The following is an 18,506-nucleotide window of genomic DNA, read 5'->3' on the forward strand; positions in this document are numbered from 1 at the left end:
GCTATAAAATAATCTGCAAAAATAAAAAAAATAATAATAATAATAATAATGATGGTACAGTGACAGCTCATGTGTTTCTTGGTTTCTCAGTTATAGGCACATTTAACTTTAGTAGTTCTTACATTCTGAGTTATCTGCTCTGGCAGCAACGTGAAGCATATTTCCTGTAGATAATTAAAATTATATTTTGCTAGAGGGAGTTGTCTCTTGTGAGTGCTCTGTAAGTGCTTTCACAACGTTTACAACAGTCAAATTATAATGTGCTTGTAAACAGCAACATATTACTAACTTAATAAAAAGTAGTTTTTTTATCTCCTTATAAAATTATAAGCACATGGACTGTGACACTGTACCTGGAGCCTATAGTTACTGTACATATATTATGTCTAACATACAGAAATTACAGCATCTCCTGAAATATAAACTCTATTCTAAAAGGGCATTGCTAATGTGAACATGGTGCAAAACAAAAGGTGATAAATGGAAAAAGGGAGGGGGTGAAAATGAAAACATGTCAATGTTCGGCAAATAAGAGTGATATTTATCTGAAAGCCCTGTAGAGATCTGCCAAAGAACTGTCAAAAAAAAAAATGGATGCAGTGGGGGGTCAGGGACTTTAGTGAGATTAAATATCTGTGGATTTTTTTTTTGTTGTTGTTGTTCTCCAAAATAAATACAAACATACATCCAAGATAAATGCAAACTAAACCTGTAAGCAGGCAGGTTTTGGTCTAAGCTCCCAATGCAACTCAGAACCAAAGGTTCAGTGAGTCAGGGTGAGCAGGAGGCCGAGACATCACTGCATAGAGCTAAAGGTGCTGCTCGTCAGAAAAACCAGCAGATTGTTACAGACAGTTGTATGATGCTTAAATCACACAGACTCCATGCAACCAAGCAACTTGCTAGATCGACTGATGCTCACAGCAACAACCAAAGAGTGGCACAGGTACTGCAGCAAGGTTTAGCTGCTCCCAGTGAGTCATCACCATTAGTCTTTAAAAGCACATGTGCTGAATGTGCACATTTTAAACACCAGATATTTGTCTGTTTTACCAAACTACATTATATTTTATCTTTATTTCCAAAAATGTATGAGAGGATCTGGCAATAGTTGGTGTGAAAGCGAATCAATTCACAAATTTTCTTTTCTGTACATGTGTTCAAGCCTCGACTTGTCATGTAAACTGTGAATCACTGTAAATGTATTGTAATGTTTAATCCTGCTGCAGGGTACGCTTCAAAAATCAAAGCCTTTTGTTGTTAACACCATTAGTGCTCACGAATCATTCATGGTGCTGTAAATGGCACTGAAAGACCTGCTAAATGAATGCAATCGCTTTATAACCAGTGCATTATTGACAGTGAATTGTTTTGCGGCAAGTAGTTTTTCTCCTGGATGAAACACACAATCTAACTCGCTGTCACTGTTGCTTTCAAATCAAGTCACAAAAAAAAAAAAAAAAAAAAATGGCGAGAAGGAAAAAGTGGTGCTAATGAGAATGTCAGAGGCAGGAAAGCAATTTGAGACATTCGTATTACAGACCACAATCAGCTGTCATGATTAATGGTTTGAATTGGTTTTTCCCACCCCCACCTCATCGCTCTTCTTAAATCCACTCTCTTCTTGTCTGCAGCTCAGATAAATAAGTTTCATCACAACAGGCACTACAACACATTAGAATAAGATGCTGTCTACACAGCGGTTTTTTTTTGGTTTTGTTTATTTATGTACAGCAGAGATCTCTCTCTGAAACATTTTCTTCTAAACTTTGATTAGAAATACAAACACGGTATTTGATTTAAATCAACAGTGGAGCATTTTCTCATTCTTCAGCTCACGGTGACATGAAACGAACATGTTCATCCGCAAGAAACTATTTGGGAAGATTGAATACTGTTTTTATTTTCAGCATAGTGCTATTTTAAATGAATATACACACCAGTGGTTAAGTAGATACACTACAATAAAAGCTGAGGGGGCAGCTTAACATGTTTTATCTTACTCCTTGTTTTAAACTTGTTTAAGATGTTTCAACTTGTCCCAGTTTCTATTAAAAAGCAGTGGGTGTCATGGGTGATACTGTATGTTTCTAGGGCTAAACAACTAACACTCAAATGTGAATTCCTAACTTTGATAACTTGAATTTATGAGCCTCATTCCCCTGGTATAAAACTTGGCACAGACTCAGAATTAATCTGTGCACTATCCTGAAACTCTAAGAAACAAAGCATCACCTTCTGCAACAGCACAAAACCAATGACACTGTATGAACCAACTAGCCTTTATTTTTTACACAGAAACGCTACATCAGTTTTCTCTCTCTTCCCTTACTATGATTTCATTTCAGCGATTTACTATGATTCCAGTCTCTTTATCAGACAGAAGTAAAGAAAAGATCACTGTTGTATTTCTCAGCATGAGGGATTTTTCTACAGAGGATTACAGCTTTAAATGGAGCTTGTCTCCTCCAGATACTGTGAAGTAACAGAGCTGAAAGAGGAGCAGAACTACTCTCAAGAACCAAATTTTGTTTAGATTATAGTTCAGAATTTATTCACAAGCAAATTTTAAATAAGTCAGGAGGCATTTGCTTGAAAAAGTCAGTTTGAAGGTTGAACTTTTTGTGTAGGAAGAAATAAAATGTCTTCTTTCTTCTGCAGCAGTGATTCACTTAGCAAGCGGGTGTGTCTGCTTTGAAACCATCAGTGCTCTTCTGCAGGTACAGTGAACTGCTTTTCAGAGGGCAGAAATAAAGAGACTGACAGAGTGAAATAAAACCATAAAGGACAGTGTTGATTACCTGCACCTGTCATCATCCTTTTGTTTGTTTATGCCCAGACCCACCGGAGAACAGAACAATAGATCTTTTTAAGACCCTCCCTGCATTTCTCACATCTCAACTGATGATTAAAGTCTCCTGTGATGCCCAGAGCACCTTTCTATAGCATGCCTCTCGCAGCACGCACACACACACACACACACACACACACACACACACACACACACACACACACACACACACACACACACACACACACACACACACACACACACACACACACACACACACACACACACACACACACACACACACACACACACACACACACACTGTATTACTTAATAATTTATCTCCCTCTTCTACCCCTTTCACCTGAGCATTAGATGTCTCTTCAGGGGCCTTTGGGCCTTTGACACAATTGAAGAAAAAGGGAAAGATAAACATCAATAACTCCTGTGGATGAAGCAAGAAGGGGGATGACCTAAAAGTTTGGTTTGAAGTTACAGTAAAAACTGAGGAGGAGAGCCGATGACTCCAAAATTCACCCAGACCCAGACAGACAGGAGTTTCAGGATGAAATTCATTTGCACTGAGCCTTCCCCTGCTGCTCCTGCTGAAAGGTTATTTGTGGAAAGATTTTTTTTTTTTTTTTTTTTTTTTTTTTAAGGTTAGTTGTTGACCCGTAAGCAACTCATGTTGCTGAACTCCCAAGGGTCGTGCCTGCCACTCAGTGTATAAGGTATGCAGTCAGTGTTAGTCTGCATTTTCCACCTTTCAGAATAATGAATGCTTGAGGATTTTGTTGCAAATAGCAAAAAAAAAAACAAACAAAAAAAAAAACACTAATTGTAGCGTGTATACACACAGAAGAGGCTTCTAGACACACTCACTCCCCATCTTCCAATCCCTGAGGAAACCCTTCATTACAAATGCTGCCTGTCAAGTTTTCAATTCTCATAGATCAGATGCAGTTTAGAACAAGAGTGGGAGATTTACCAGAAGAATTACTGTTTGAATTTTTTAAACAACAGCTCAAAGATTGACATTAGACAGTGGTAGACAACAACAGGTTTCTCATTTCAATGCATCAAACATTTATTTTGCTGGATGAAATTACAAGTGGAATTACAGCAGCAGGTTTAGCTTATTTCACCTCACTGCAGGTGTCAGTTAATGACGTGCTCATTGACATCATTACTGTTGTTTTGGGTTTTAACTTTTAAGAAGTCTTACTACACTTACTAATTACTACCCAGTGCATGTAGTGAAGTCCATAGCTTGGCAGGCCTGCTGTGCCTACTTACCATCTCTAATTTGTCACTGGGCAACTGTTATTCAGGGGAGGCATTTTCCCAACATCTGCACCCAACTTATGTTTGGAAATAAAGAAAACTCAGACAAGTTTGTTTGCCTGCCTGGTGTCCCGTCTCAGATGTATTATTCAGTGACTCAGTCAGCTGATATGCTTGCATGGTGCTCCTGCTCATCTTTCTGACTGCACAAACTGTGATGTTGTCTTTGTTTCTGACCTCAGGCGACGTTGGCCTACAAGGAGTTCAGGCTGCCATACTGTTCCAGCCTTTGTCCTCATTGATTCTGGTATTGGAGCCTCAGAGGAAATCCATATAGAAAAGCTTGGCAGCACAGAATAAGAAATCTGCTGATATTATGACATAATGCATGAAAAAGTAGGATGGCCAAAGCTTGTCAAAGAATGGCTGAGTTGTAATAAAACTGATTTGTACTTTTATGCTCATCAATAGCCTGCTGCGTCGATCTGCATATGCAATAAATATGCACTCTTGTTGGCACACAGATGCAAGTCAGCTGCATCAATCTCTCATTTTCACTTGGGCTTTTATTTTCCCACAGGCGTAGCTAGATTTTAAAGAGTTACATTTCATGTCATTAGACTTCAACAGATTCTACTCACACAGCAACTGACCTTTCAAAGGGTCTAGGCACAAAAGAAGAAGAAGAGGAGAGTAGAAAAGGAAAAGACATTCAAATTTTTAAGTATCACACCGGTAAAAAGTCGCAGTGACGTACAGCTGATTATCTGCTGTTCTCACCTCTATGAAAACTGACACTGTCTCTTCATTTCTGTCTGTCACACATAATCTGTAGTTAAATAACTGCCAAACTCCCTGTCCCCCTGTGGTAATTGGATCCAGCACAGGCCAGGACAGAAGACCCCAGCATACAGCACAGATGGCTTTTCACAGACTTAATGATGCATCTCTGAACCCTGCGCCTCCCAGGATGAAGCCACTGAAAGTTTTTTTAGCTTCTCTTTAGCTTTATATAACCTAATGAAAAAGATTTAACAGCAGCAGGACACAAGGGAATCAGTGCTGGAATGTAGGAGGTGCATTTACCCAAGTTCAACTTTTACTTTTATGAAGTACTGACAAACTTTAGAAGCAAATATTGCACTTTTGACTCTGCCACCTTTATTATAATTGCTCCTTTTAAACAATAATAATAATAATAATGTATTCTTACACTGTACTGTACAATATTACTACATTCACTTAATCAAATTAATAATTCTTCTGTGACAGCCAGGAATACTTGTTCTCTTACATGTGAAATTAAAAGCATGTTTTCTCCTATTTATTCTTTTTTCTTATCAGCAAGCACTACATGCAGGTTACTATAGGTCCCCAACTCAAAAGAAAGTTGCCCAGCATATCCCTGCTACTGCACCACTTAGCAATTGTACTTTGAGTTTGATAACTAATTCCACCTCCGAGGGCAATGAGCTCCTTTATTTTCTGTCTCCTGCTCTTTTTCCTTCTTCATCTCTCTTTCTCTGCGAGCTCATATGCTCCAGAGAAATGAAGGGGGGCAGGGGCCAGAGAAGAAAAACTTCGGGGAAAAAATGTGATTTATTCCCCTGCATTTCCAGGGGAACATCATGAATAAATTCAGTTACAGTATGTAAGCATTCATACATTCATACATGGCATTTTCTGTCCTGTGTCCATGAGAAAAGAGAGGAGGGTGTTACTGTTCAGTGTGTGTTGGACCTACTTACAGTATATCTGAAATATCACGAATATAATAGCATGAAATTGATTTTTTCACTCCCATCATTTCTTTATTATGAGGTTTATCTGACTGATCTAAACTGACTTTGCATTTAACAGTCAAAAAAGTTTAATTAAAGTTAACAAGAGGGTCAAAAGATCCACATACAGCTATGCCCCAATATTCTCAGTTATCAGTTTATTACATACACATAGGTAAAACTCAATCCAACACAACAGTCCTAAAGTAAAATTTAAAAAAAATTAAGATAATAATCAGTTTTTGTTCAAACTGTTTTACAGGTGTTCATTCAACTGTATGATCATTTTAGGGGCTGTAGTTGATGCTGCTATTTGTATGAGGAATATGCTACGTTATACTATGAATCCTCTCAAATTATCTCGTCAAATGTTAGCTCTGTCACACTGCACCAGTAAGTCGCTCAGTTACCGGATCAAAAAGGGACGGGGAATGTCTCGACCCAGAGAGAAGTGACTCTATTATGCTTGAATACTTCATGGTGTTCAAGAAGTGCCACATTATGACACTCCAGAAATGTGAAAATGAGGATGCATTTTAAAACAAACACCAAATATTTGTTCACCAAAAGCTTTACCTCATAAATACAAATGGTTAAGTATTTGCTATTGGAATAGAAAAATGATAAACTATGCATTTGCTTTATAAGAGCCAGAGATGACAAATCACACAGAAAAATAACTAAATTAATAATAATAAATAGATGTGTTTTATGACAATGTTTCAAGCAAAAAACACCGTCAACAGATGGCAACAGTGGGTGGACTTTTTAATCCATGACAATCGAACTGGCAAACTGGATAGAGAATAGATTCACGCTGTTTTTAGAATTCAGACTGAACCAAACTCTACTGAACTTCTCTAACCTCAACTCAAATCACACTGAATCCCTTGTTGCTGCACTAGGCAAAAATAATTCTTCAAACATGGAAGAAACAATGTACTCTCATCAACCACAGTATAAAGGGATTATCTAAGTAGTTATGCTCTATATACACATCACATCTATAACTGGGATGTGGCGATTTTGAGCTTTGAACTGCACCGGCTGGACGACTGCCTTGAACTTCATCTCACCCATCTGTGGATCCTTGTACAGTGGCCCAAATGATTCATCATTCGTTGTTTGTTTGTTTTTTTGTTGTTGTTTTTTGTAGCACTTGGCATGTCATTATCTTGCTTTGTTGGTGTAGGCTTTGTTATTTGCCAGATTTTATTGATTTGCATGTTTTCTTTCATTACAGTGCTCCGATTTCTCAGAGAATATCATTAATATGCAATGGTTGATCAGAGGAGACTTATAATAAAAATAATAATGAAATAAAATATTCAGTTTGCTATGGGACTAAGAAAAAAAGTGAACACCTGGTTAGCAAAACATTTTGTAATGTATGTAAGATGTAAAGTTTTATCTAGAAATCCTGTTTCTGCACAGACATCTTCACAAAAAGAAAAAGTCAAATACTGTTTGATGTACTGAGCTAATTGGCTGTCTCCATAATTCACTTACAGCCCAAAGTACTTTAGAATCCACACTTCAGATCTCTGTCTTTGCTTTTTGCTCACACGCTGTACATCTCTCTCATCGTGAGGAGGAGGAGGACAAAATTATGATGCTCTGTAAATACTGAATAGTAGGTTTTTTCATGAGGCTTGAAATAGCTCACAAAACAATCTGGATAGTCTCACCAGAGGTTAAGAAAGAATGGAAATGTGGTAAATAAACCCTGTTAGGTTGCTTGTTTGTTTTACGTAAAACAATCTCTCTGGACTCACTATAGGTTATGAGTGGTCAAAACTGCCTCTGCTGCTTCATTAAAACATGCCATGGCATAATATTAAAGCTGTCAGAAAGTTTCAACATAACCTTTTTTTTTTTTTTTTTTTAATATTCCTCAGAGCTACACTCCCACCCTCCACACACACAGTACAGATTGGTTTAAAGAGCTCTGGATGGCCTGCAGTGCAGCATGCCTAAGGCAGTTTAGGGTTCAGTGTCTTGCTTCAGAGCATTTTAGTTCTAATGGGTTGCACTGTAGATGCAATACACCCACAGAAGAGGCCTTAATGTGGCTTAATGCAGTTTTTAGTGTTGTGGCAAAGTTATGTCAAATAACAACAACAAAGTGAAAACTAGAGGTTTTGATAAAGACTAGCCTTCTGGCTACATAAGGACTAATGTATGTATGTATTAGACAGCAAAAGCTCACAGCTGTTTTAATAAACAAGAGTCTATAACCATAGTAATGAGTCTGGAAAGCAGTGTAGTGTTTTGAGACTAATCCTAATGTTAATATGTCAACATGCTCAAAATCACAGCAGGCTGTAACACAACAATAATATAAGGCCAGATCAGGCCACCAAATATCTCTTCCTTGCATGAGTGAATCTAGAAATCAAAAATGAGTAAAAGGTGAAGTATGTGATTGTGTTCATTTTCTGGTATAACTGCTAACTACAGGACGATTAAAACTATATGTGTTGGTAAAACTATAAGTGGTGGTAATGACCACCTGGTGGCCCAGGGGAGAAACAACCAACTATCACACTAGTGGGGCTGGGTATGGCAACATAATCTCATCAAACACATTACAATGTAGGTATGAGGCTGGGTCAAGATAGGCCAGTTGAAAAGTACTATGGGTTAGAGCTACAGAATAGTTTTGCCTGTCATGGGTCCAAGCAGGTTTATGATGAAACAGTCTGCAGGGCAAAAAATCCAGAGTAAATGGCTCTTGGTAATAACCCCTGGCATAAGAGCCCACACTGTCCTTGTAAATGATCACACAAGTGGTTGTGTTACAAAACAGAAAATACACCTGGTGTCAAACAGTTTCATTTTTCCCAAAACCGAATCATTAAAAAGATGTAAAAATTTTAAAAAGTGCATATTAAAAGATTGAGAACACTGAAGAGGAGGGCAAAAAAAGAACTAAACTGAGGAAAGAAGGGAGCAGATCTTGAATACTCTCATGAGGCAAGTCCTGTGCATATTGGAGAATTGATTAAAAAAAGCGAGAACATCAAGAAAACAGAGGGGACCTCTGTAACTGCACTGCAGTACACACTGGTGTTATAGACGCTTCTTATGCCATGAACTATTATAAAAGAGGGCCTTAAATATAACTGGAGATGGCTCTATACACTCTGTTACAGGAAAGAAAATCAATACTCAGCACACAACAGTGAGTTTCATTACTGCTTATCATTATCAATTGTGAGAGAGCTCCTTCACACATCCTTATCTTTACTTATGGATATCATCTTCTTTAAAACATTCTGGAAAATGTACTTTCAAACTATTTTCCCTGCTTGCAGGTAGATATGTAGGAGCAAATCGTCTTGCTCCGAGTACTAGAACACACCAATGTTCTTCAAGGCATCGGCTTGAAAGTCTCATTAAAGACGTTCATCACTGTGTGGGTTTCTGTATGTAAACATTTCTCTTTTCCCCTGTCTGCGTCTTTTAAAATTCCCTTTATCCAACGAACAGAAACACAACCCTGTGTTTGTGCAGCTTGTAGTCAGCTAAACTCTTCTCATTAAATTGCAAAAAGCCCTAAGAAAGCTCTTGCTGCTTTATTTGGTTTGTTAATGAAATATGTTTCTTCTTCTGGTGCCTCGATACCTAATCTAATTAAATTTGTATTAAATTAAAATTGTAAAAAATTAAATTTGTAATCTGTATTAAAATTGAATACAGATTTTTTTTTTTTTTTATGTCTTAAATGTTTAAAAATACCTTCTAAAAATTAGTCCTCCTATTAAAATTTATGTAGCAAAACAATTTAATAATCTGCTACCATGATCCATAACACAGTTGGAATGAAAATGATATGCCTTAAATGGTGTTGAGGTTTTAATGGATTCTATCACCTGGGCTTTCAAAATAAATCTAAATCATCACTCATTATAAGGACGATAGAGACTGATGTCACTGCAGGCACAGATTTAAGCTGCTTGAGTAAATAAGATATGGCTGAAAGATTATTATATTTAATGATCTTCATTTTGATGATTATATATAAGTATTTTCTCGGACCTTTGTGAACTGGGTTGTATCAAAAAGAGCTGGTGCAGTACAGTCAGGAGAGTCCTGCACTGACACATGCAGACAGCAATTTGGGCACAGAAGATAAACTGGTAATTTTGCTATTAATGTTTTTGAGGCATACAGAGTATAGTACCTGGAAATCTGTATGTGCATGAATTTTACACTTGTCTGACATTTGTCAACTTGTCTAAACAATGGTTCTCAGTGAGTAAGGAAATATTTGTTTGAAATTCGTCCCTGACATCAACAGGCTCAATATCTGGCTCATTACAGGTAATTTCACACAAGCAAAAGAGCCTCCTCAAAATTGCCACAGGGGGAAAATTATTTGTAATTTTACAGTTCGCGTTGCAGGGTTCAGATTGATTCATTAGAGACAGAATTTGTTCTGGGTGAGCTCCATCAGTCAAGGTGGTTGGTGTGTGTGTGTGTGTGTGTGTGTGCTCGGAGTTGGATGGCGGCCTCTGAAGCTTTAATGGCTTACTTGCTGTGCTGCCGAGAGGACTGCGGTGTGCCAGGACAGACACATACCTTAGTGCTTGTTCAGTTTAAAGCCTAGTGCGTGCTGAAAGGGAACGAAGAAGGCAGAACGAAAATCTGCGAGATGCCTCTGGCAAAACCATTAATACCACACGAAATGTGGTGTGTGCGAAATTTGCTTATGTGGTTTCATATAGTTCCAGGTCAATGCCTTCTATTTGAAGATTTACCATTTACGGTGCTGTTTTACAGCACGGCAGGATAGATACTTGAGGAAATAGGCCAGTTCTTTTTAGATTCAACATCACATGTAATGTATCTGTTTGTCATTATATACAACAGCCTGGGAATGCACATGCAAAAATCAATATGCAAAAACTGTTTACTGTTCCTCAGAGATCAATATGGAAGGTAATTTAAGTCCATCAACTTTGATAATCCTGCAGAGTTACTGTTCTTTACCCTACTATGCTAATTCAGGTAGCACAATCAATGGGGTTGCAGAGCAACTAGCAAGCACAGAGAAATCAATGGTGCCAAATGATTAAGGAAGAATGTCCAAACAATTTAAGCCTCTTACTCCGTTTTTGCTTGTGACATTGTTGCTGAACTGACAGGCATGCCTCAGACCTACGGTACTTCATTTATTTTCTTCGCATTAATGATCTCAACTTGTCTCTCTTTACTTGTCCTCATCTTCTCCCTTTCTCTAAATAGTGATTTTAATATGATCTCTACGAAGTGTTTTCCCTTCTAAAGCTGAATTATTTCTCATTTCTTTCTGTTGCAACAATTATAGAGATGGTATAAATTAACCCTAAAAGCTGCGCTCATGGCTTTTTGGGCTCTATTTCCTATCCTAGAGTATAACCTCTGTTGCCTATGAATACAAGTTAAGGTTCAGTGTCAGATCTATTCAAGAAGATAATGTTAATCACTTAAAAGTTCAAATCTTTAGATAAAATTGCAACAAAACATCACACTTTTTTTTTAATGTAAACTCTTCATAGCTCCACCTGTAATGCATTAAGTTTCTAACTTTTAACTTTTTTCTTTAAAAATTGACCTTTTTAATGGTGAATAAATTTCAAGTCAAAACTCATTTCTAAACACAAACAGAATGACGAGAGATGAAAAGGACTAAAGACCTCAGAAATCACCACTGAACTAAATTGATCGGTATCTCTCAGAGTGTCAACAGCCAAACTGCACACGGTGATCTTCACAAAGCTGCTATTTACTGGACTGGGGCAAACAGCACCACAGCCTTGAGTAATATTCACTTTCCTCCACAATAATGATAGGTGCACAAATAAAGCCAAACATGCCCTATAGCTGGGTGAAGAACCAATCCCACTGGAGTCACTCAGTTCAATCACTGCAGTGGTAAAGCATTTTAGGTTATTTTACTGCACAAATGGGCCTGGGCCTGTAAACTGCAAAGAAATCACAGTTGCTTGGTTGTTTCATGCTCACCAGAGTGAAACCAAGTGCAAATTGCCACATCCAAATGTCATCAAACCTTTAAGAGAAGTTATTAATTAGAGTATCCAAAGTATTTTCCTTCATCAAATAATTGCAGACTGTATCACTTCTCATCCAAGATTTGTATATGGGCTCTGGTGCTTCTTTATTACTCGCTAATAGTCAAGATAGAAAAGGATATTTGTGACATTAATGGCGACTTCATTTTAGCTTATTCCATCCTCTGTACTAGTATTAGTGCATAGAAACTGTGTAGCATCTGTTGCAGCTCTTCTTTCATTTCAAAGCAATGTGATATACATTCTTAGTGAAAAAATTAATGTCAAGATTCTATGTTTTTATTCTTTCACCATTTCATCAAACATAGATATTCAAGATGCTCTGATTTTTTATCTACATTTTTACTTTAAATTGACACATTGGGCACCATAGGAAACTTGAGTTCTCCATTAGATTTTAAAATTAAATTCTGCAGATTGTATCAATATTTGGATGCACAGCACGTTTATGCACTCTAATAACCCATAGGTGCTTGTGCTTGTTAAGTGCTCTGAAAAATGGAAGCGTGAACATCCACAACTCAGCGATACCTGGGCAAACGTCCTAATAACATCTGTTGCAGGACAACTAAGTGGATCTTGTGTTGATTGTTATGTCACGGCTTAAAAGAACCTTAGTATATTTTCGATGTCTCATGCTTTTAACTGTTTATTTTACTCAAGGACACGTTGACATTCGCTGTGACTTTCGGTTACAAATGCAAGAAGTTTAAGCAAGTCCCTCTTGACTCTGTGTGTTGTGCGTGTCAGAGGTGTCAATAAAGGTTTCTGTCACTGGTTGTTCTTTCTTCCCAGAGTCTCAATTCCTGAATCCAATTTGTGAGTCTGAAAGTCCAATAGCAATCTCTCACTGCAGTCGTCTGAATTTTACAGCTGCTCTTGTCTGTAAATGGCTATAATGACAATGACTTCAGCTTGACCTAATGAAATGAGTTGCACTACTGTCATTCTACATCATTTCAATTACACTCAGAGGTCAATACGAATATAAACAAGGCACAGACATGCCCCGGTGCATCTTGTATTTAGAAAAACGCATCATGTTGGTGTACATGTAGTACATCATGTAAAAAGGTTTTATGATAGGTACTGATGACCTGCCATCAATGACTCCGTGAGCTGAGAAATGTATGCGCTCGTGTATACTGCTGTCATGAGCAAGCTTGTATTTTTCTCTGCATACACTTTTTGTTCACATATATCATTTAATGCTACTATTATTATTACATCAATGCACTCCTTGAGGGTATATATGTATACATGTTGTACTCGCTGCTTAGTCAGGTCCATGTTTTCTCTTATTATGTGTCTGACCAAACTCCAACTCTATCCTGTATTTCTTACTTCCTCAAAGCTAGTCTTGGAGAAATGTACCCGATTTAACACTGGCATTAACAGAGAGTCTGTAAAAACATTAACTGTTCAAAGAGGGAGTCTGCTTGTCTGCGACACTTCAACTTAGACCCACATAGCAAATTTTAGTTTTCATCAGGAATTAGACGTGTTATTCCAGAAGTGCAATCAGAAGTCCTAATCTGCTAATCTGATTTTAAAGCTATCTTTGGTTTAATAATGACTCAGCAGCATTAGCGTGACACAGTCTCAGTCCAAATGGGACATTACTAAAACATCAAACGGAAGCTTAAGAAACTAATCAGCTCCTACTGGCATGGAGGAAAGTCATTACACACTGTATTCTGAATGCACATGGGAGCAATGCATGAGATGACTGTGCTGTAATCAGGTGTGGCACTCCAGCAAGGCCTGCCTAATAAAATTCAAGGTGGGTACATGTACAGTGTATAAGTAGAAGCTAATCAAATTAGCACTAGCCTAAAATTTACTTTGGCTAAGACAGTAATATATTTTTTGACATGTTATCTGGTCAAACTTGTGAAAATCAAAAAGAAGAAAATTAAAATGCACTTTCTCCCATGACAGCACCCCACACACTGTTTGCCAGTTAGAAATCTTGTTTTGATTGAGGTGCCTTCTTAATCACAGCAAAATATGTGTTGGTGTGAACCACATGTGGTTGTATTTCACCTTAATTCAAACACACATGCAGTAAGTAACTACACAAAACTACAGTGGAAAGAAAAGTGAACTCTGTGGCCTTACCTGACTTTCTGCATAAATTCATAAAATGGGACCTGATGTTCATCTAAGTTCAAGAATAGGCAAATTTATTGTACGTAAACAAGTAACACACAAAAAGTCTATTCAGTGGGTTAAGGTCTATGGTACCTCCGTTTTGCCAAATTACACACACTCTTCCAAATAGTTTTTTTTTTTTCCAACTTTCTAGCTCTTACGCCTAAAATATCTACAATGTTAGTGTAGTTAATTTCAGTGGGATTTTATGGAACACAAACCAAAAGTTCCAGTTTTATTTTGCATCTCTACACAGGGTAATAATTTGCTTTAATCAGGTGGCACACCACAGTTTCATAGCCTGATTTGCCATCAGTCGCATTATCATCCTCTATTTAAAAAGAGAAGAAAAATATGCACTATTATTGCAGTATCAGTCTTCTTCTTCTTCTTTTCCTTTCGGCTGCTCCCTTCAGGGGTCGCCACAGCGAATCATCTGCCTCCATTCAACCCTATCCTCTGTATCCTCCTCACCCACACCAACTACTTTTTGGTCTTCCTCTAGGCCTCCTTCCTGGCAGCTCTAACCTCAGCATCTTACACACTCCTCTGAACATGTCCAAACCATCTCATCAGTATATATCACAATTCCTAAAACCAAAATGTGGAGAATTCAAATTTCCATTCGACTTTAAATCTCATTCAGTTCTAAGAAACCATGTTATGGCTCCCACACAGATGGACACTCATTCAGAAAATGAACACTAAAACACCAGTCACAGGAGGAGGAGGAGGAGGAGGAGGAAGATGTCTATAATTGCTAGAGCCCATAATAGGCTGGACTGCAGGAACAGTTTCAGACAACCATAATCTTTTCAATCTGTCCCAGATGGCGTGATTAGAGAACGGTCCATTACAGGAATCATGCAAAATCAAATTTTTGGAACCATCACAGTGATTTCTCCATCTGTCTGTTTCTTCCTTAACACAGGTAGACAGGTATCAGATTAGCCTCCCACCCGATCTGTCCTTTTAGGAAAGGCATGTAGTTTAGAATCTAGTCTATGATACAGAGATAGAAGAAAGAGACAAACACAGAAGCCATGGGATGTCTTGCCAGATTTTGGTAATGCAAGAAATCCTCCATGCACCATATGCCTTGATCAGGAAGATAACCACCATTTCTTGTCACTTGGAGTCACTCAAAATTAGAAATGCTATATGACATAAATATAGGACCCACACATGCACAACTAATCAGTTTGTTAGACATCACAAGATGCTTAGAGGAAGAATCGAGTATTGAAAGGTTTTTGTTGATAGATGTCCTTCAGCTTTTATCTCAGATTGAGAATCCAATTACAGCAAATAGGAGCTAAAGTGTCTATGAAGCAGAAGAATAATAAAAAAAGACTTTTATAAACATTGTCTGTTATGATCAAATGGATCAAATGAGGCAACCTCAGAATACTGATGAACAAAAAAGAAGTCAGAGCTAATTGGCACAAAATTGTTAATGACTTGTCTGATATGCAGACAACCAGTCAGATTATCGCAAGGGTTTATTTACACACCAAACAGCAGATTATGTTCTTTCTGATTTACTGCATTTAATTATTTAGCAACACAAAGAAACAAAGCTATATTATAGTGTACATGTTTACAGGTCAGCAGCTCCACAGCATCGACTTGTAACTGATATTATGCAAGTTATTTTAAAACTGTAATCAGTTGCTTACTGCTCATTACTCATTAAAACATCAAATACATCACCACACCAGCACATTGTACTGTTCAAAACAGGCAGAAACAGAAAACCAGACACGGCAATTTGGAGGTACTGACCATCCAGCAGCAGGTAGTTCAGCCTTGCACAGAGCTCTCAAGAAGACGTCAGAAGAGGAGTTACACACTCTATCCAACTCAAAACAAAAGTCCAGAAATCTTGTAGCCAATAACGCACAAATCAGACAACACTGGAATTACACAGTTGCATTTCACCTCTCCTGATAGACACCTACTCCACAACATCAGACATTTACCAGACCAGCCTGCCCACTGAACACCAACCAATCTGATTAACCTGCATATTAAAGGAGCATTACTGGAGCTCACAACTGAGGTGAAGAGGTAAACTATCAATTTGGTATATTCTGTTGTTGGTATCTGGTCAGTGAGGGACACGAGAAAGGTTTGCATAAAGTTTTAGGAATATTAACAGCACCCTCTGCATCTATAAACAACAATCCACCAAACTGTTCTTAATAAAATGAAGTCATGGTTATGACTGTTTACAGATCTGACACCTTCATAATGCAGATTGGACTTCTGAGAGACTGAGCTAATCACACTGTGATCTTTAAAAATAAAACATTAGTAATTAAGAGAAAAACACACACCTTGTACAGGTTTGCCTTGATGTTCTTTGCTTGTCCACTCCACTCCACCTTTCCCTTTGGGAAACCTTCATCACCTCGGGTCAGTGGGTCACAGAAATTCTGCTTCTTACCTGACAAACAATTTAGATATACAGTATCAGGACACAACATGCAGCTTATCAGCGCTGCAAAGTACACATCTTTTATTTTATATGGTCCCCTAGCAGAAACATACCTGATTCAAATCTGGGAACTTGTCACTGCTTCATCTATCAGACCAAGTTGAAAAGCTCAGGAGCCACTAAATACTCCACAGCACACATTAAAAGTTAGTTAGCAGCAGTATTGACTTTGGTCAGAACTGCGGCTCATGCTGTGCCCTGGTGCATTCAGTCTTTACGCAGCTGTGCACTGTTCACAACACCTCTCTCTGCAAACTCTTCACACGCTTCAAACACGACTCCATTCAATCCGATTCGCGTCATATCCTCCAGGTTATTCCCATCATCCCACTTTACCTGAGAGAGCTTCTGAGCATGCGCACTTTATGTCCGCGCGCAATAAGAAACAAAGCTACGTTTTACTTTTATTTGTGATGCATAAAAAAATTGGCTTAATATTACATTTATATTATTAAGTGAATCAGAACAGGGGACAATCAGTTTAGCAATACGAACATTTAGTTCACCCGACAACTCACAAAGTTCACTTTAACAACTTAATCTAATGAAACCTTAAATAATGAAAGAATTGGTCGATTATTTTAAAACTAATGTGCAAAGTAAGAGGAAATAAATTACCTCTTACCCCGACTTACGTTTTTAATTAAGGGAGGGACATTAATGGTTGATGATAAATCCGATGATGGCGCTATAAAGTCTGACCCAAAAAATGCGGAGTGACCCATCACCACTGCCATTTCTACAGCCAAGCTTATGATCTATACACTTGAATAGCAGGCGTCCATTTTTTCTTTGTTATCCCATTAATCACTCTGCAGTCTGTGAACCCTGGCAGAGATCAAGAAAAGGTAGGAAAAACTGTCCCATACTCTTCATATAAAGGTGTAGGCATAGCCACTGAAGGGCAGGTTTAGCCTCTACACTATAAATTCTGCGTGCTTTATTGAATTCTACCATCTAATATCATACTGACAGATCAGTGAATCCATGCCATGCTCAATAGCAGAGGGAACTATAAGGTTTTATATGGGGTAATACAATTTTCCATTTCATGTCAATAATCTCTCATTGTGCTACTGTTCCTGGGTTGGAACATTGATGATTAATAGGAGAACATGGTATTTTTTCAGGTACTGGTGAGAAGAGTGACTTGGTTAATAATAACCTGAAAATCTGTCCTATTTAAAGTAGAGGAGTGTACAGAAAACTCAACAAAAGGGCTTTGAAGGCCACTCATTCTTTCCCAGGAGATTTAGCTGTTTCAGTGCAAACCAGCAGCTAAATTGATGAGATTATTCCACACTGCTCAGGATAAATTGCACTTCAAAAAATCCAATAACAAAGTTCTATGCATTACAATACTTCCTGAAGGGAATTTGCTAGAATCAGCTGTATTTTCTACAGGATATCTAAAACCATATTATTCTACATATAGGAGGAGTTTGCATTATTTTAGTCAGGTTCTCTAAGGAGTTAATCAAGTTTTATTGTGAAAATTTATAATTGCTTTTTGACAAGACTGTCTAAGACAATGAAGCTGTTTTTTTCTCTTAAGTTAGAGCTGTGTAACGGAAAAAAACACTACATTTTTTAAATTTCTGGTTTGGTTATAAACACTAACTTTACACTGTGAAGACCCAAATGATGTTGACCTGTACTTCTATTCACTTGTGTAACACTGTTCTCTGCTGGTAGAAAGCTTGAACTGCAGTAGGAAAAGTGGTTTGATGTTCAATGTTTTTCTGTTTAAAATCCCTTATTTGTGCTAATAATTCAGGCTGAAACAAAACAGTACAGCAACTTTAGAAGCTCTACAATTTGTTTGAATGCTCAAACTACCTAGAAAAAGCCTCCAATGACGCCGAGATCAAATTTGTCAAAACAACTTACATTCTTTATGCCTAAACTACCACTTAAAA

The sequence above is a fragment of the Mastacembelus armatus genome, chromosome 22 (assembly GCF_900324485.2).
Source record: "Mastacembelus armatus chromosome 22, fMasArm1.2, whole genome shotgun sequence".
In the NCBI taxonomy this organism is placed as follows: Eukaryota; Metazoa; Chordata; class Actinopteri; order Synbranchiformes; family Mastacembelidae; genus Mastacembelus; species Mastacembelus armatus.